A 20,822-nucleotide genomic window follows, 5' to 3' on the forward strand; every position below is an offset into this window, starting at 1 on the left:
AAACAAGGAGGAACTCAACGAGAAATACAAAGTACAAGAGAGGGAGGGGACTAAACAACACAATAGAAGATGTAAAACAGAGGCTTAAGGCCAAAGCACATAAGATCCAACGATACACGAACAGGAATAAGGGATACCAACAGAACAAACTATTCGGAACCAACCAGAAAAAGACTATACAGCCAACTAAGAGGGGAAGACAACCACCCAGAAATTCCTGAAGCCGAACCAAGTAAGAGACTCTGGGAAAACATATGGAGCAATCCGGTATCACACAACAAACATGCAACATGGCTCCAGGAAGTCAAGGAAGAAGAAACAGGGAGAATAAAACAAAGATTCACAGAGATCACGACAGACACAGTCAGACACCAACTAAAGAAAATGCCAAACTGGAAAACCCCAGGTCCCGATGAAGTCCATGGATACTGGCTGAAAAACTTCAAGGCCCTACACCCACGAATAGCAGAACAACTCCAGCATTGTATCTCAAATCACCAAGCACCCAAATGGATGACCACCGAGGAAGAACCTCCATCCTTAGTACAAAAAGACAAGAGTAAGGGAAATATAGCCAGTAACTACAGGCCTATCACCTGCCTACCAATAATGTGGAAGTTACTAACAGGTATCATCAGTGAAAGGCTATATAACTACCTAGAGGAGACAAACACCATCCCCCACCAACAGAAAGGCTGCAGAAGGAAGTGTAGGGGCACAAAGACCAGCTCCTGATAGACAAAATGGTAATGAAGAACAGTAGGAGAAGGAAAACCAACCTAAGCATGGCATGGATAGACTATAAGAAAGCCTTCGACATGATACCACACACATGGCTAATAGAATGCCTGAAAATATATGGGGCAGAGGAAAACACCATCAGCTTCCTCAAAAATACAATGCGCAACTGGAATACAATACTTACAAGCTCTGGAATAAGACTAGCAGAGGTTAACATCAGGAGAGGGATCTTCCAGGGCGACTCACTGTCCCCACTACTCTTCGTAGTAGCCATGATTCCCATGACAAAAGTACTACAGAAGATGGATGCCGGGTACCAACTCAAGAAAAGAGGCAACAAAATCAACCATCTGATGTTCATGGACGACATCAAGCTGTATGGTAAGAGCATCAAGGAAATAGATACCCTAATCCAGACTGTAAGGATTGTATCTGGGGACATCAGTATGGAGTTTGGAATAGAAAAAAAATGCGCCTTAGTCAACATACAAAAAGGTGCAAAGTAACGAGAACTGAAGGGATAAAGCTACCAGATGGGAGCAACATCAAACACATAGATGAGACAGGATACAAATACCTGGGAATAATGGAAGGAGGGGATATAAAACACCAAGAGATGAAGGACACGATCAGGAAAGAATATATGCAGAGACTCAAGGCGATACTCAAGTCACAACTCAACGCCGGAAATATGATAAAAGCCATAAACACATGGGCAGTGCCAGTAATCAGATACAGCGCAGGAATAGTGGAATGGACGAAGGCAGAACTCCGCAGCATAGATCAGTAAACATATGACAATACACAAAGAACTACACCCAAGAGCAAATACGGACAGACTATACATAACACGAAAGGAAGGAGGGAGAGGACTACTAAGTATAGAGGACTGCGTCAACATCGAGAACAGAGCACTGGGGCAAATATCTGAAAACCAGTGAAGACGAGTGGCTAAAGAGTGCATGGGAAGAAGGGACTAATAAAAGTAGACGAAGACCCAGAAAATATACAGACAGCGGAGAAAGACAGACAGAACAGAGGACTGGCACAACAAACCAATGCACGGACAATACATGAGACAGACTAAAGAACTAGCCAGCGATGACAATTGGCAATGGCTACAGAGGGGAGAGCTAAAGAAGGAAACTGAAGGAATGATAACAGCGGCACAAGATCAGGCCCTAAGAACCAGATATGTTCAAAGAACGATAGACAGAAATAACATCTCTCCCAATATGTAGAAAGTGCAATATGAAAAATGAAACCATAAACCACATAGCGAGTGAATGCTCGGCACTTGCACAGAACCAGTACAAAAAGAGGCATGATTCAGTGGCAAAAGCCCTCCACTGGAGCCTGTGCAAGAAACATCAGCTACCTTGCAGTAATAAGTGGTACGAGCACCAACCTGAGGGAGTGATAGAAAATGATCATGCAAAGATCCTCTGGACTATGGTAGCACAGGACGGATAGGGTGGATACGTTGCAAAAAGACAAGTACCAGACGTGACGTTGATTGACAAAGTCAAGAAGAAAGTATCACTCATTGATGTCGCAATACCATGGGACACCAGAGTTGAAGAGAAAGAGAGGGAAAAAATGGATAAGTATCAAGATCTGAAAATAGAAATAAGAAGGATATGGGATATGCCTGTGGAAATCGTACCCATAATCATAGGAGCACTAGGCACGATCACAAGATCCCTGAAAGGAATCTAGAAAAAAAAACTAGAGCTGAAGTAGCTCCAGGACTCATGCAGAAGAGTGTGATCCTAGAAACGGCACACATAGTAAGAAAAGTGATGGACTCCTAAGGAGGCAGGATGCAACCCGGAACCCCACACTATAAATTCCACCCAGTCGAATTGGAGGACTGTGATAGTGTAAAAAAAAAAAAAAAAAAAAAAAAAAATAATAATAATAATAATAATAATAATAATAATAATAATAATATCAAAGGGGCAATTGGTTGTAGTTAGCGTCTACTTTAACCTCATTTCACCTCTTTTAGGAAAGATGCTTTTTTTTTTTGTCTTGGCTCCTCATTGTCATTTTCAATTTAAAAAAAAGTTATTAAAAAAAAAAAATTCATGTTACAAAGCCGTGTGCTTCATATGTTTTATGGAATAGCTAAAGGGTTTTATTGCATTCCATATGAACGTTTATCACTGATCAGCTCGATAGTTTTGGACCACAGTGACAATTGTATTTAGCATGTGGTAAGGACCGGAGTTACCTGAATTATTCATTCTTTTTCTTAAAGGTGAAAATTTATTACTTAGTGATGTTGTTTATCATCGTTTTGTACACCTGAAAAAAATACAGAAATAATCATAGCTGTTTTGAGCATAACTGATATTCAAATTAAATCTGCCATGAATATTGGAAAGAAGTGCTTTCTTATTATGGAATTAATCTGATATGTCTCTGTTAATTGTAGTTCCAAAATTACTTATTAATATTATGTTCTTGAGATTGATTAACACAAACACGGTACGATACATGTATTGGTTTAGCTTGGTTTCATCTTATTCATTTGATTCTACCAAATAAATTTCAGTTCCTGAATCGTTTCTCCTCACTGTTAGTTTCTGTGAAAGAAAACGAATGATATAGATGGCTATTTGGTTGCCTGTCTGTCTGTCCTCACTTTCCTGTCCGCCCTCAGATCATAAAAGCCACTGAGGCTAGAGGGCTGCGAATCGGAATGTTGACCATCCACCCTCCAACCATCAACCGCACCAAATTGCAGCCCTCTAGCTCAGTAGGTTTGATTTAATCTAAGGATAAATGAGCCATAATCGTGCGCTTGGCAACGCTATAAAGCAGGCCACTGACAGACAGTGTCTGGAAGATTCATGGGTCGTGGCTCATACAGCATTATACGCTGTGCAGAAAACTCAACAGGGACGAAGAAACTTCGGCACATTTTTTACTAGTTATCGATGCTGTTAATGAATAATTGCAAATGAAAGGGCTTATTTTATTCGCATTGAGAACGTTTTTGTCACGGGTCATAATCCCCCGAGGAGAATGAATCTGAATTTCGTGATACTGAGCTCATTGGTATTTCACTGAACAAGTGAAAGCTTGGATGCATAACGAGATGCTATTCCAGGATGGTTGTATCTTTTTGCTCTCATGTTTCACGAGTGAAGTTACGAGTTTCCTTGATATTTTTATCTTATTTCATTAACAGTCATATGCTGTACTATTTCTCCATTATTATCTTTTGGTTTTCTGTGTCTTATCAAATGAGTAGTTCTTATTTAAGAGCCATCACGTCAAAGGGAGCCGTTACCCCGGATATAATTAGTTATGTTACCAAACTTTTCCTTGTGGATATTTTCCAATTTTGGAGTCTAAATTCTTTTTTACATTTCTGCAGATTATTATATCCCTTGTTGAAATTTTTCTAATTTACGGCTGACAGCCAAATCAAGAAGCCAACAACGTAGTGAAACCATCGTTCATGGCACATTGTCATTTCTAGAAGCTGACTAGTTTAGTCTGGCTCTCTCTAATCACTACTGTTCTGTTCATCACCGGCACTTTCCTGATGGTTTTTATAACTTCTAACTTTACATGTTTTGATTTTTCCTTTATCTCATTGTTTAACATCCGATACATGAAGAATATTTGGAAGGCTGAGCAGCTTTCACAGTCACTTCCAAATCATTTCCTTTGTAGTCTTCCCAGAGTTATTTGGTAATTCATCATTCATTAATTAAAGTGCACTGCTAAAATTACGTTTTTTCAATCATGATATTTACCGGCACTCAGCAACTCCAGTCTGAAAATGGACTGGAATGGATTATCCTGGAAAAAATTCTCACTGAATTATACATAGTGGATTGGAAGATGACAGTTTTTTTAAGACTACTCTCTCTCTCTCTCTCTCTCTCTCTCTCTCTCTCTCTCTCTCTCTCTCTCTCTCTCTCTCTCTATTCTCGCTTTTGCTTCCTCATGTAAACTGTAACAACTGTAACAGATCACGGCTGCATGAATTACTACGGAAGATGAAGCTGATCTAAATTAGTTATCTGCTGGCTAATGGTAGAGAATTTTTAGGTATGACTGACATTTAATCAAAAGAGAGAGAGAGAGAGAGAGAGAGAGAGAGAGAGAGAGAGAGAGAGAGAGAGAAGAGAGAGAGAGAAAAGATAGATGTACACTTTACAAGCATGATGCAACATAATGAATATATCTAACGTCTGTCACCACATAGTTCATGACGATTTGACTCTAAAATTCATGCGAACTCATAGTCATCATGTCTTGTTCGGCAACTTTTAAATTACAGAAACTGAAGACAAAGAGATCTGCACTAAGAGGCTTCATTCATCACTCCGACACAAGCGCAAATGTGGAAGCAGATCGATGGAGTAGCCATGGGTCCTCCTCTTGGTGTACTGTTCGCCAACTTTTATACAGGGTTGTTGGGCAGTGTGTCTTCAGTAGGATCCCCAAAAAATTGCAGTGTTTGTTTGGTACGTCGACGACTCTTTTGTCAACGTTGCCGACGAAGATGAAGTGAAGATACCCAGGCACACCTTAGAGGAGGAATGCAGTCAGTTTTATGCTTCATGTGCGACAGAAATGCCGATGGGACCATTCATTTTCTAGAGGTTGGTGTCGCCAGCACTTCTCAAGGCTTTCACACACAGGTCCATCGTCAGCCCACCGACATCAGGCTTTGCCTCAGAAACAAAAGTGAATTACCGGAAAATTTTGAATCTTATGTCATGAACACCTGCCTTCGTCGTGCCGTCTCACCCTGTTCTTAGAATACCGTTTCTGATGAGCTCCCAACCACTGGTGGAGAGGTTACCATGGTGACAAGAAATGCCGTCGACAGGTCTTCAAGAACATCATCGGCGCCTATGAAGTCAATCTTATGATCTAAGACGTCTGGTCTTTCCAAGAGCTGTGTAAAAGGCAAAGTAGGAGAGCCACTCCACTTCCTTTGGTCACCAGGGGGACGTAGCTTAGAGCTCCTCAGCTAAGTTGTCAAGGTGTGCCCTGTCGGATTAAAAAATCTCCAGTAGTACACTGAGTAGGATGGGGTCAGCAGTTGGTCCAGGATGGCAAACTAACAACTCCTTAGTCAAACAAAGTATCGCCACAACAGAAGCCCTACTGGGAAATAAATCCTTCTCACTCATCCTGTTTACTTCAATAAATTTACTTTAATTATATCTCCAAATGGTTTAGTTAGGTTAAGGCTGCAATTGTGACTATATATATATATATATATATATATATATATTATATATATATATATATATATATATATATATATATATATACATATATATATATATATATATATAAAATATATATATATAGATATATATATATACAGTTTCCATAATGAAGGGGCCTATAAATTAGTCAAAATATAGAAAGTAAGCACTATATTTCAGAGACTGCTGTTTCCCTCTACAGGTAGGTAATGCATGAGAAAAGGTACAGAAAAGGTGGTATTTATACCAAGAAGTCCATCCACAGGTAAGCCGTTTCACTGTGTCACCCTAGCTGATAAGTTTCTCTTTAATCTTCTTAAGCATTAGTTGAAGGAAGATCTTATCTATATCTGAATCCCAGGTGCCCTTTGCAATGTTCATTACCTTTCTTTGTTTAATCAAGGCCGACTCCACCATTTATGTTTTATGTTGTATTAATCTCTGGGGAAGTAATTTTCCTGTAAAACTGATACAAGATTGGACTTAGTCCTGGGGTCATGGGATTTTGTATACTCCTGTGTATTTGAGGACTGGCTTTTGTTGGACATTAATCAGGGATTTGGCCCTTGACAAAATAGTCAAGTTAGTTGAATTAGGTTATCTAATAACATATTTTCATTTAGGGAGTCATTCTATAAGCAAACTTTCGGGTGAATCATGGGTAGCCCTAAAGTCCTGTTTTTGCCAATCTATGCATGGAATACTTTTGAAACAATATTAATAAATGCAATGAAACCCAAATACATGATGTGAATGAGATATGTAGATGAATATTCTAACATTTTGGGCTATAGGTAGAGCAATCTTATATCGGTTTTACCGGAAAATCACTAATAACTCAGCTATTTTTAACTATGTAATAACCATAAGCACTGAATAAACTGTAATTTGACACATAATATATAGTAGCAAATGCCGGTACAAAAGCCTAATGGCAATGAATATCGCAAAGTACACCTCGGATTCACATATTATAGACAAAATCTTCCTTCAAACCAAAGATTAAAGAGAAATCATCAACTGGGGTGACCTACTGAAACGGGTCTCTTTTTTTTTTTTTTTTTCTTTTAATAAGTTTGTGTACATTGACAGACTGAAGATGCTCTGAGAAATATATGAAACGTTTCTTGAATAAGCCAACATGTTTTGTTATGAAGTTTATGGACCCTGCTGTTTACTGACATAATACTTTATCTGGAACTGCTTTAATATATATATATATAATATATATTAAAAAAATATATATAATTTATCTATATATATATATATATATATATATATATATATATATATATATATATGTGTGTGTGTGTGTGTGTGTGTGTGTGTGTGTGTGTGTGTGTGTGTGTGTGTGAAAAGCAGTTCCAGATGAAGTATTATGTCAGTAAACAGCAGGCAGGGTCCATAAAACTTCATAACAAAACACGTGGTTTATTCAAGAAACTTCAGTCTGTCAATGTAACACAAACTTATTAAAAGAAAATTTACAAATAACGAAAACTGAAAACAATACTATAAAACATCATAATTCTCAATATTAGAACTTGAGCGTAAACTTACTTAAATAACCACGAGAATTTTATATAGCATAGAGACGCTTTTCAATTGCTGGTGGCAGGAGCCATAGTTACAGAGAGAAGAGATTGGACAGCATATAATAAACTATGCCAGTTTGTGACCTGCACTGCTTGGCGCCATCGCTATGCGATGATTTTTATGTAAACAATGGTGCAACCCACACAGTCTAATGGGAAACCCTGTGGTATGTAGTACTCTTTAAAACATGTTTTCTCTCTCCCCTCCATACCTATGGCACAAGCTGCAGTAACTATGGAATGTTAAACTACCTCACTACCGCTGAGTCTTCACACATCGTTTGTTTGTTTGTTTGTTTGTATGGTGTTTTGACGTTGCATGAGACCAGTGGTTATTCAGCAACGGGACCGACGGCTTTATGTGACATGTCCAGAGTGAACTTCTGTCACCAGAGATACACATCTCTCACCCCTCAATGGAATGCCCAAAAATCGGCATTCCATCGAGGGCATTCCATTAAGAGGGCGAGATGTATAATATACTGAACACACCACTTAATTAATGTATGTGAACTAGGTTGATTTTTAAGTACTGGTCATCTACCCCGTAGGAAGTAGTGCCGTCAGTGGACCTCATGCGGTGCACTGTTGGCATTACTTAAGGTTCTTTGCAGCATGCCTTCAGCCCAAAGCTGCAACCACTTTCGTTCATTTTACTGTACCTCCTTTCATATTCTTTTTCTTCATCTTACTTTCCACCCTCTCCTTGTACTTGATTCATAGTGCAACTGCTTTGAGGGTTTCCTCCTGTTACACCTTTGTAAACTTTTGCTGTCGATTTCCATTTCAGCGCTGAATGACCTCATAGGTCCCAGTGCTTGGCCTTTGGCCTAAATTCTATATTCAACTCAACTGGTCATCTGTCTCTGTCATTTGCTCACGGCATAAAATAGTCCTTGTTAAGACAAAGACCAATAAAGTCTTAAATCCCACGCATGTTTTCTTCAAATAGTTTCCCTGAGACAGCTGAAAATGGGTTGAGAGTGCTACGAGAAATGTTAAATGAGAGCTACTTAGTGTTTGAAACTGGGAACTCTTAAAAGGTTCACGACAAAGCGGAAAATTGCTCCATTATGTACTTAACTGCATGTACACTGTACAGAGTCAATCGAGCTGGTCAGTCGGAGCTCGGCAGCCTTCCACCATCCCCAGGTCATCTCTACCTTAGTGGTAAGCAATCTTCAGTTTATTTTCAGTCTACCTATTGTGGCAGACAAATGCCTTTACTATATATTCACTCAAATGTTGCTCATCTCATTATATCAGACATTCACCTTCGTTCATATAGACCTACGTAGTGTTCCTCATTTGTTTTGCATTTTCTGTGACAACATATCCATCAGTAGGTTACCATATATGACTGCTGATATTCAATTTGCACCAATTAGAACCAGCTAGCCTAGTGAGTGAGCAACAGAGCCAATCGGAGTCATGGTGATTTGTAATTAATCATGATTCTTTCGTTATTAAGGGCAAAAATGAAAATTGTGGAGCTTCCCTTGTCCCTACGGCTGATTGTGCTGCTGTCCATTGTGTCTGTTCACATCCTGGGAGACGCAGTTTGTCTGTCTCGTCTCTACCAGATCCTCTTCAATGGAGGACAGAAACTTGCCGCTCATATGTGCAGTTCAACACCACTAACGCAATACAGTAAGGCAACATTCATTATGTTTGTTATGTTTAAAAAACAATAAATTGTGTTAGAGATAAGTCTAGAATCTTTGATGTTAAATATCTTGGGAGCAGAAGGACCACTCGAGCTCACTGGAACCTTTGAATGATGCAAGTGTGTCCTGTTGACAAAAAAATTTAGAACTGGATATTGGTACGGCAGCCGTACCCCCATCGCTGTAGATATTGGTACGCCAGTGAATTGCGCATGCGTGAACAACCCTTGTTTACCGCCTCAATGACAGCAAAAATGGCAACGGAACAGCATGAACTGCGGAGTAATACAATTAGTTTTCCCACCCCCCCCCGAAAAAACAAATGTTTTCAGGCTTTAACGTAGCTGAAAGAAGCCATAGACATCTGTGTTTTACCTCATGAAAAGAATTGTAAGTAATATTTATTCGGACTACTGTAATTAACCCCAGGGGCTCGTACTAAACACGGCGAAATACATTTGACGCCCCAATTCCTGGTGGCTTTCGTATTCGCGGGAACGAACGACGCGGCATGCTTCTCAGAAATACCAAATTGTATATACGTAGGTCAAGAACAATCGAGCCGGCCTGAAAAGAACTCCGAAGAGGAGATTACAAGAGGTTTTTGAAACTACACAGAAATCGTGCTCTGCTGTATTCCTGGTGGTAAGGAAAACTACCAAAGTCGCTCCTCCTGGTAAACGGCCAAATCAATCGTAATTGCAGCTGATGGAGAAAACGATAGAAGTTACCAGCTAGTGAAATGGCAAAATTAAACAAAATTTCAGCACCATTCTATCAGAATTGGGATAGTTGTTTTGTTTAGTAGCACAAAAACGCGGGACAAAACTCACAAAAGCAAACAACAGGCGGGGTGGGTGGGGGACATTTTTGCTAACTAAAAAAAGTGGAAAGATTTTGTTCGAAAAGCGGAATTCTGGTCTTATAATACAGAATGATTAGCAAACTGGTAAACGGAGACAGTTAATTGCTGTACCTACAGCAAGTCAAGAGCACAATACGGCATCACTAACAGAATCTGCCGTACCCCCACCACACTATGTTATTTGTACTGCAGGAAGTCTGCAAATTGACGCATGCACAATTCACTGCCGTACCAATATCTAGATCTACCGCGATCGGGATACGGCTGCCGTACCAATATCCTGTGCCTTACAATTTACTGAACACGGAAGAATCTTTCTCTTGTGGCTCTACTTCAGTTGTTCATCCACCTGCAATGCAAATCCAAGCTGTTGGATCTACACCTGGGACACAGAGACAAAAGAATGCGGCCTCCTGCAGAGTCTGTCTTGGCCAGTCACCACCGTAGCAGCTCCCCCTTCGTTACGCACCCACTACGTCAAGGGTATGAATGGCAAGGTGCTAGACAGGACGAGTATTAAAGGTTACTGGTCTATCGTGAAGACAGAGTGTGAGGGGATTGGAGGACGTCTGCATATGCCCCCTGACAGCACCTATTCCCGATTAATACATTATCTGCTGGGCGAGGAGAAGCTCTGGGTAGGCATGAGTCGCAAACCGACGGATGATATGTACACTTGGTTTGACATGGATGGAAATCCCGCCGTGACAAAGATGGAATGGAGGCCAAAGAACCCTAATAATGCCGGTGGTGATCAATTTTACATGGCCACTTGGAATGGTACAATGAATGATGACGGCACCATTTATATTTATTATGGCCTTTGCGATGTTCCACGATGTGTTAACTGGCTGTGCTGATCGTCCAGATGTTTGGAGGATTGCCACTGAAATTGGACATTTCAGTAAATCATTTTTGCTTGATGGTATAGGTAAAAAAACGCGTTCATTGTAGTAGGTACTTTCACAAAAGCACTCATTGTTGAATGTTGGTAGATTTTGTAAGCAAAACTGCACTGTCAGCAGTTTGGTCTTTTCTTCGACTAATTGACAGCAGGTTAGGCTAATGCAGGTCAAGAGAAACGAATGGAAAAATATCCTTAATTAAGACTAGCAATCGAGTTGTAATCCTTTACCTCAGAGGGATAATACTTACACAGGCTAGACTTATAGAACAGAGGAAGGTTTACATAGTTTGTTGACCACCATCTCTGCAACTGTTAGTTTCTGGTAAGTAGTCACATTGTGTGAAATTCTGTTGTGGTTGAGTAGGTTATGTGAGTAGGGTTTTGCACGTTGTGGAACTGGTGTGTGGCAAATTGGTTAAATATTGCACTCGAGTTTTTATTATAGCAATATAAAACTGCCTCTAATGGACTCTAGGAATTTACCATACTACTTTTAAGAGGTTAAGACACAATATACGATTTTGAATACAATAATTTGAGGAAAGTTACAATAATTTAGACTCCATTTTCTATTTCTGAAGTGTGTTTCCCCCAAATGTTTATAAAGTGCGAGGGTGAGATGTTTTAAACAAACTGAAGACCACAATTATGTAAATTAGCGAAGGTTGAATGAAGTACTGGTCAGCTATTTCTGTATTATTAGTTCATGATGTAAAAATATTCCTCATTATTACGAAGACCAATAAAGACTAGTTTACTTTTTCCATGTTGTTCAAATCCTAATCCCTAGACCTGTTGATGAAATATATAAAACCACCCAAGGGTGGCCATGCTCACGAATGGTACTAAATGCATGTATGTTAAGTCAACTGTATGTCTGTAAGTATAGTACATGTGGTTGTTGTAATGAAACTTATATTGGAAAATCAAATCTAACAAACAGGCCACTTAACAAACAAGCATTTAGTGCCATTCTTGAGCATTAACATCATCACGACCTCTTCTGAAGATGGATTCTTTTTCTATATATCAGCCAGTCGGCCTAGTGATGTGGAGCTAACCACAGTTGAAACATTGTATAGTACAGTTGCCTTGTTTTTATTCTGTGTCTATTTGACGTAATTATCTTTGTATTTGCCCTTTTTTCTTTCTCCTCTCTTGACTCAATTTTGAAGTTTGAACTGTATTGTACAATTTTAATTTTTGGTAGTTAGTTTAGATTGTGCTTCATTTAATTTTTAGTCAGTGTTTTTTTTTTTATTGTGTTTATTACTATATTTTTTTAGATGCCTGATGATGTGGTATGTAAGAACCTGAAAAACTAGTCGCAATAAAAGAATGTTTACCCAAGTACCTGTACCTTATATCTTCCTAACCCCTGATAAAGGTTTAAACTTATTATATGCAAGAAAATATCTTTCTCATAATCTTCCCATTTCCTTAACAAACAAATAATTGGCAATTTCATCAGCATGAAAACATAATCCTAATAAAATTTGCCCTCTCGCTTTCGTGTGGACTAGCATTTCTCTTCGAGGTCTTCAACAGATATGGGTCTAGGTTTCACCAAAAAGTAAAAAATGGTTTATTTGCGTTAGGAATCGAATCGGAGATATTACATACTGTATAAATGTCCACTCTTTATTTGCTAGAATCATCCTCATAAACCTACGGTCATTTCAGTTTATGCAAACGCTCTCTCTCTCTCTCTCTCTCTCTCTCTCTCTCTCTCTCTCTCTCTCTCTCTCTCTCTCTCTCTAGAAAATAACAGTCCCTTTCCTTTGCCCCACAAATAATATGCCCATTTTTCATGCACAAGAATACAATACAATGTTCGAATCTCTCTCTCTCTCGTGCTAACTATTATACCCTCTTTGAGTTAGTTTTAACCACACATAGGTCTAGGCCTATTTTCAATCACGCTTCGCTTAACCAGCCAAATAACTAGGTTTTACTACCTTAAAACCATTTCCTTCCCCTCCCCTCCATTTAATATATCTTCCAGCTATAAAATAGCAAGTTCCTTGTGCTATTGCTTCAGCCCCTTACCAGCAATAAGTACACTTTAATGAATACAAGCACCTTCAAAGACAAAGTCATGAAGCAAGAAAGACCCAGATTTTTTCATGGTTCCAGATTTTTTCATTGTTAGCTTTTATGTAGAATCACTGTTCGCTTTAAATGTTCCTGTAGCTGAGAGTTTAGACATAATTCTAATAAAGTTTATTTCCTACTGATAATTCCTATTCTAATCAATTTAGTAAGGCTCACTTAAAGTCACTTCTAGAACTGACTGTGATGGACAAGGTCTTCATTTTTAATGATACTGTTTTTATACAAACAGAGTGGATGGCAATGGGCAGCAGTCCTTTGGGACCAGCCTTTGCCAACATCTTTATCAACTCCCTGGAGGAGCAAGCTATAGATGAATGTCATGATTTTCGTCTACTCAGTCTTTTATAAACGTTACATTGAAGATACTTTTGCCCTTTTTAGATAGGACTACCATGCTGACTCGTTTTTTGGAACATTTAAATGCACAACATCATCAGGACATTAAATTGACCATTGAGATTGAAACCCATAATTTTCTCTCCTTCCTTGATGTCAAAGTTCCTAAGGATGAAATTGGCTTCCATGCAGGTATTTATAGGAAGAACTCTTTTACTGGTCTTGGCACGAATTTGTATAGTTCGTGTTTTTTAAATTTTTATAATGAATTCCTTGTCCACTCTCCTTCATTGAGCATTAGCCTGACTTCAATTTAGTCCTTGTTTCATGATAAAGTGATTATCCTCAATGATTATTTTAAGAATAATTGCTACCCACCAGTAATTTTCCAATGAGCTGTCAACAAATTACTTAATTTGAAACTTAACCCCCACCTTAGTCCATAGTACTTTACTGACAGTAGATTTCGGAAAAAATGTATTAGGCTATTCAACAGAAAACTACCCAGTCTTAATCTCCAGTTAATCCCAATAAACCCAAGAACCATTGGATCTCTTTTTTTTTCCATGTCAAGGACAGGATTAGCCCCTATTCACTTCTGGTGTTATATATAATATAATTGTCCTCCCATTAAGGAGTCAGTTTTAGAACTGGCGGTCAACTATTCAATCCCGAACAGTCCAATGTAAGAAATCACTGCAGAATTTTTAAGACACAATAGGTGCTAAGGATTTTAGTATTGTGGGGGGAACCCAATATGTAGAAGAGTTAGCCATACTGGAATCTATTATGATCAAATCAATCAACAATCAACTTCTCCCCAGGTCTTCATCGCTTAAAGTACCTGCTGTCATTGTTTATACTCACCCCTCTCCTCTCCCCGCTCCCCCGTTGCATTGGCTTTCTCTGTCAGTTTGCATTGCAATACTGGTGTGGGTAGGTGGTCTTTATTTTCATTTTGCCCTTGGCCTCCTCCTTCTGCTGTTGTTTTTTATATATTTTTTAAATGTGTTTTTTTTAGATATCTTTTAAGTGTTTTTAAGGTTGTCTTTTTTTTTTTATTTTATTTTCCTTTAACATGGTGTTAACGAATTATACAATGGTGTAAAACCTCTAACTGTTCATACACAATTACTGTTTGAGTTCATCGCTTTTAATCCTGGAAGATGCACTCTTAACTTCTCGGATTCTTTACTCTTCTTTGGATCCGCTTGTCACTACAAAGCCTCAAGATTCATCTTCAAGAAATATGAAGAAATTACTGTGATGTCCGGTACGTGGTCAGGTCGGCAACGTGACCTCTTAGTGGTTATGGGACCTGGGTTCGATTCCCGGTGCCGAACATCACAATTTCTTTATAGTTCTTTGAACTTGGATCTTTAGACTTTGTTTGCAGGGACAAGCGTATCCAAAAAGAGCAAAGAATTCGAGAAATGAAGAGGGCATTGTGTCTATTTCAGTAGTAAAAAAGTGACCAGTAGATCCTACATGTATATGTATATATAGAGATAGATAGTTTCTGTGAGTATTGGAATTTTATGCAACAGTCATATTGACCTCCTACATAGCTTCTTGGTATCCTTTCACTCCGCGGCGACAAATACTAAAGAGGCACCACTGTCTCCCTTGGTGGGATTCGAACGCAGGCACGACCGTAAGTAAGGTTGGGTTGACATAAATCTTTTTTCAACGTGCAAAGATATTATGTGTCTTTCCGCTGTGTAGTGCCAGATTCTTTTTTCAAGACAGATTTTGCTGTAGACTTATATACCTTCTTCACCTTTAATTAAGTGTCAGAGGTTATATACTGCTTTTTAGACTGAAATGGATCTACAAACAAGTGAGCGATTTTCCATTATGACTTCATAAAATAAAGTGTAATTACCTATCATAGTTTACAAACAAAAGAAAGAGAAGGCGAGTAAGTATACTTATTAATTTCAGTTCCATTTAGGCATTTACAATAAAAACGCGCGGTTAAATGTAAAAGTACTTCATTTTGTGGTTGATTAGTTTATAATATATAATTATACGTTCGTGATTTTTTAAAGATATAATGATTTTTATTTAAAATCTTAATATAAAGGGGAGCTTAAGCATCGCCTTTTAATCAAATTTTTTGTTCGTTCTTGTAACACTGTACTGTGAGAGAGAGAGAGACGACCGAGAGAGAGAGAGAGAGAGAGAGAGAGAGAGAGCAGCAGCAGCAGCGGGGTGACTCGAAAAAGAATTTTTTTTTTTTTTTAACAAAAAGGAGTGTGTTTGATCGCCATATCTCGGTGCATAACTTGTTTCAATTGAAGGAAATAATGTTTAATTGCAGTATTTGGTCTTTCGTTTCCAGTGAAGCTCAGAGAAATGACATCACCCCATTTGCTTTCAAGAATGTCATATATTATACAGTATTTCTCAGTTGTGTCAGGTTATTTATTCCCCAGGTACCATAATGAATTTGATACCTCTGGGATAAATGTGTCCTCATATTAGTATATTAACAACAAGAATTGATGACTTGGTGCTGTGTTATCACACTCGGCCGCCGCCCCCCCCCCCCCCCCTCCCCCCCCCCCCCCCTCCCTTTTTATACTCTCTCTCGCTCTCTCTCTCTCTCTCTCTCTCACTGAACTGGAATGACTTAGGATATTAATAGAAAATGGATAGGTCGTTTCCTCTCTAGCATTGGTAATTGAATCAGACATCTTGTTTTGATTCATTATAAGAAGAATACGGGAGTGATCCATTTTGAAGGACTAGCGGGAGTGGAGAGTTACGTATTTCAAATTTTGATTAAAATGATGTCAATCCGTTTTTGTTTTATGGATTAGCGTGCGATGGGCAGAAGATATCTTATTATGCATTTCATCGTTCCTAAGTTTTTTTTTATTTTGAAAAGGTGGCCTACATAAAATAGTTGTTTTGGTATTAATGATTCTTTTATTACGTACTGAAATAAGCGTTATACGTTTCGCATATTTTGCCAACAAAGCGTAAGCACATTTGGCATAAATTTTCTTTGCTATAATTGCACTTATATTATAAACGAGCTTCTTCCATATGTGTTGCCATTGTACTTTTTGAAGAAGGCAGATCATATAGCTTGAGAAATTGGGAATGACGTAGATCTAGCCATATCCTTGAGGCGATTGGCATGAGATATTATAATCACGTCATCAATCCTTTGAGTTTCTGACTGCCCCACCCGCCCACGTAACTGCCTTTTAAGGGCGGAAAGTTTGTCAACAACAACGTTTGGCATTTGTACTATGATCCTCAGGGTAGAGGAGATACACAGCATAAAATCCAGAAATAATTAAAACGCAAAGTTAAGAGAGAATCCGTTGGAAGTCATGAAGCATCAGACAAAAATCATTTAGTTTTACTCAGTCCAGAAGAACAACACGTGAAGGCGCGCAAAAGACTGACATACAATAGAAGTGAGATTCTAATGGAAAATACTCACAACTATCATTGAAACCAGGGTTTTTTTTTTTTTCAAACTTTACAAGGTATTATCCTTCCACGGTATGCTGTACATATTTTTAAGGCTAACAACTCGATTACTTGGAGAAGCTCACGTTTCAAAATTTCCTGTTGTATTGTTACGGAGCTCATCCATAAAAAGTTCGAGAAAGAGACCAGAGGAGTAATCAGACTGAAAACTTTAAAACGCAACAAAGGGATCCCTGGCCCAATCAAAGTTGATTTTCAAATTCCCAATCATGTAAAACTGATCGTAATAAGTGTTCCCGTGAAGGCAATAAAATAAATAAATAATAATAATAATAATAAAAAGGTTTTGTAAAGAACAACACCCAAGTTAGTGAAACTAGGATAGTAAAATGGTGAAGGCATACGGAGGCAGTTTGGGCAACAATGCTCATTCTACATAATATCCGAACGCAATAGAAATATTAAGCAATAATAACTTAAGAAGATTCCAGTCAGTTCATTTTCGCCTGAAGGTAGACTGAAAGATCTCCAGTTGATTTAGACTTCTGGAGGTTATACTGGTGATCGGAGACGAGGTTGTCATTTCATTTGTTTTGTTTTTGTAATTATTCAATATGAGTTGTATACCTAAAATCAGTATCAAAATAATAAGAATACCCACTTTTCTTAAGAAAATCTGTACGAGAATCATCTCCATGGTGTAGGGGCCATTTTCCATTACTGACAGATGGGGAAACTTACAATCCCGAGGCCTTTATAAAAAGTGAAAGGAATTGGTAAAAATTCTCGCCTATCAACACTCTCTCTTCTCGCTCTCTCTCTCTTCTCTCTCCTGATATTGTCCTGCTCAGCTGGACAATCAATAACTGAATAGTAATAAAAAACAAAATTACCTAATAATAATACTTGAACCTAAGATTATTGAACTGACGCATATCGTCCTTCAAAACAACTGTTTATTGGCTGATTGTCTTGTTTAAGGTGTTTCTACTCTGGCATTATGTTTATTTCTATTTTGCTTTTATACTACATAATGTGAGTTTCGTCAAAGTTTTAGTCATTTCATTTTGAATATTTCATCGCCACGTTTGCTGTTTCCAGCCTCGAAAATACAACTGAGTTGTGAAACGTCGCCTATTGTAATAAAATGCAAACGGAAACTTCATTTCCCTGACCCCCTCCATGGCATTACTCTTCAGGTTGTTGCTCCCAAAGTATGTATGTGTGTGTGTGAAAGATTATTGTGTCCTTACGTGAATCGCAGTATGTTAACTATTAAGGCAGTCAATAAACAAGCACTGGTTACAAAACCAGACTGCTAAAGTTATACATTAAAAAAAAGGAAAAAGAAAACCATAAATCTATGGTAATGGTGTGTGGTACGTTAAAGTAGCATTCCAACTTGTGTCTTACCCTTGATTGATTGCCCGCCCTTAGATTCACGAGTTTTGCATATCATAAAGTCGCACTGGAGGAGGGAGAGAATGTCTTACTGAAGAGCCTGGAATAATGTAGTAGTAAATGAGAATATACAGAAATATGTTGAACACTTAAATACCGTTTAGCTCACTTCTTCACTGCTGAAATATACCTTTACAGCTCTGCCACATAAGTCTCATGTTGCACTGAAAAGGAAGACGAAATAGAAATAGCACATGACGCAAATGTATCAAAGGAACAGGTCAGAGTTTCAATGGACTCTTTTACTATAGCAGAATTTCAATGGACTATGAGGACACAGGAATGTAACAGAGAGAGTAGAATTGATTAATATATTAAATCTCAATCGAAACAAGATTTTTTATGCCTAAAAGATATTTCATAATAATACATACATACATATGTATGTATATATAACCCTGATTGATTTTTATGTCTTTGTTAGTATTACTGTGTTTTTAACAACAATGTAATAGTAATGGTCATTTCATTGCAGTTAAGGTTGTCTTCGTCTTCAATTTAATTTGATAAGAAACTCCATCAAAATGTGCGATGGGGAAGGTATTAAAGTCCGCCACAGATAGAATGCTGCTTCTCTGCCTCTAGAGCCCAACTGTCAGGTGCTCTGTGTTCCTTGTGTTCCTTGTGTTCCGGGCTATTGGTGTACGTATACGTATATATACCATTCCCTTCTCTTGTCTTGGCAGCGACAGACGACAGAGACACCGACCTATTGAGACCCAAAACAACCCTAGAAAGGAAACTTGGCACTGGAAGGTACTCCAGATATTGAAAAATCTCGGAAAAGGCAGTGAATGATCCGATGATTCTCTCACCGTTTATTGCAATGAAAACAATTGCCTAACACCTGATCAAAATCTCCATTTTCTCTTTCGCTGTCAATCAGCACTTTATTAATACTCTGCCAAGGAAAGGTAACTAGAAATACGAACGAAACATTAAGATTACAATACAAGAAAAGAAATAGATGTCTGTTTTTTTCATAAATCATGGATCCTGTGCAGAAACACTGACACAAGGAATTACCAAATTATTTATCAGTCTACTTGCTGTGTACTAGCATTGCCTATTGTCTAACCATCTTTCTTTCTGTCATTATATGAGGGCTGAAATATGTTAGATATGTTAGTTAACACACGTCATTGTTTCAAAGTTCTTGTTGAGAGTCTTCCCATTTTCCTACGGTCGAGAGAGAGAGAGAGAGAGAGAGAGAGTTCTACACTTGCCTTTCCATTTCATATGTAATAAAAAAAAGACCACTCTAATGAAAGACAAGGTGTTTTTCCGCTTGCACTTAAGTATTTCCTTCCTCCTTCATAGGCAAACATAACATCCCCAAGGATCAAAGGAAAAAGGCTGTTCGTCTGCAACACCATCTTCTGCAAAGGAGCGTCTGACTTTGAGACTTTTAGAGTTAAATGAGATGATTTTTTCGTTCTTAGAGAAAGACGAATATGCTTTATCTCTTATGGCTTATCTTCATCGTTTATCTTTTCATTTCTTCCAATCTATTTTATTCAATCATTCCCCTTTCATGATGATTCCATTTTATTGAGGATTTCTTATCTCAATATTTTCTTCTTCGCCAGAGTTATAAAAGCTACAACTAGATTCATTTCAGCTGAAAGACTTGTTCTCTTTGACAAAAAAAAAAAAAAAAAAAAAAAAAAAAAAAAAAAAAAAAAAAACAGAAGTTAAAATACAGAACAGGGAGAGAAGCCTAAGAATAACAAGCGAGTCCAGCAGAGCCAAGTGAGAAAAAAGCGAAAGAGGAAGGAATGAATGAGGGAAAATGAAAATGACATTAACAACTTCCCATTGAGTTTCTTTCCTTCCAGTTTGAATGTCGGCCTAGGCCCAGGCCAACAAAAGGGTTGCAATGAAAGTCTTTCTCCTTTTGAGCAAGGGTTGCAATGAAAGTCTTTCTCCTTTTGAGCAGAAGGGTTGCGATGAAAGTCTTTCTCCTTTTGAGCAATGCATGAAATCTTTCTCCTTTTGATTGCAAAGGGTTGCGATGAAAGTCTTTTCTCCTTTTTGACAAGGGTTTTGCAATGAAAGTCTTTTCTCCTTTTGAGGGCAAGGGTTGCAATGAAAGTCTTTCTCCTTTGAGCAAGGGTTGCAATGAAAAGTCATTCTCCTTTTTTTTTTTTTTGGGAAGGGGGGCAAAGGGTTGCAAATGAAAAGTTCTTCCCTTTGAGCCAAGGGGTTTTGCAATTGAAAGTCTTTTCTCCTTAAATTGGGAGCCAAGGGTTGCAATGAAAAGTCTTTTCTCCTTTTTGAGCAAAGGAGTTGGCAATGGAAAGTTCTTTCTCCTTTTGAGCAAGGGTTTTGCAAAATGAAAAGTTTTCTTTCCTTTTGCCAGGCAAGGGTTTTGCAATGAAAGGGTTCTTTCCCTTTTTGAGCAAGGTTGTGCAAAATGAAAGTCTTTCTCCTTTTGAG

The sequence above is a fragment of the Macrobrachium nipponense genome, chromosome 46 (genome assembly GCF_015104395.2).
Source record: "Macrobrachium nipponense isolate FS-2020 chromosome 46, ASM1510439v2, whole genome shotgun sequence".
Classification (NCBI taxonomy): Eukaryota; Metazoa; Arthropoda; class Malacostraca; order Decapoda; family Palaemonidae; genus Macrobrachium; species Macrobrachium nipponense.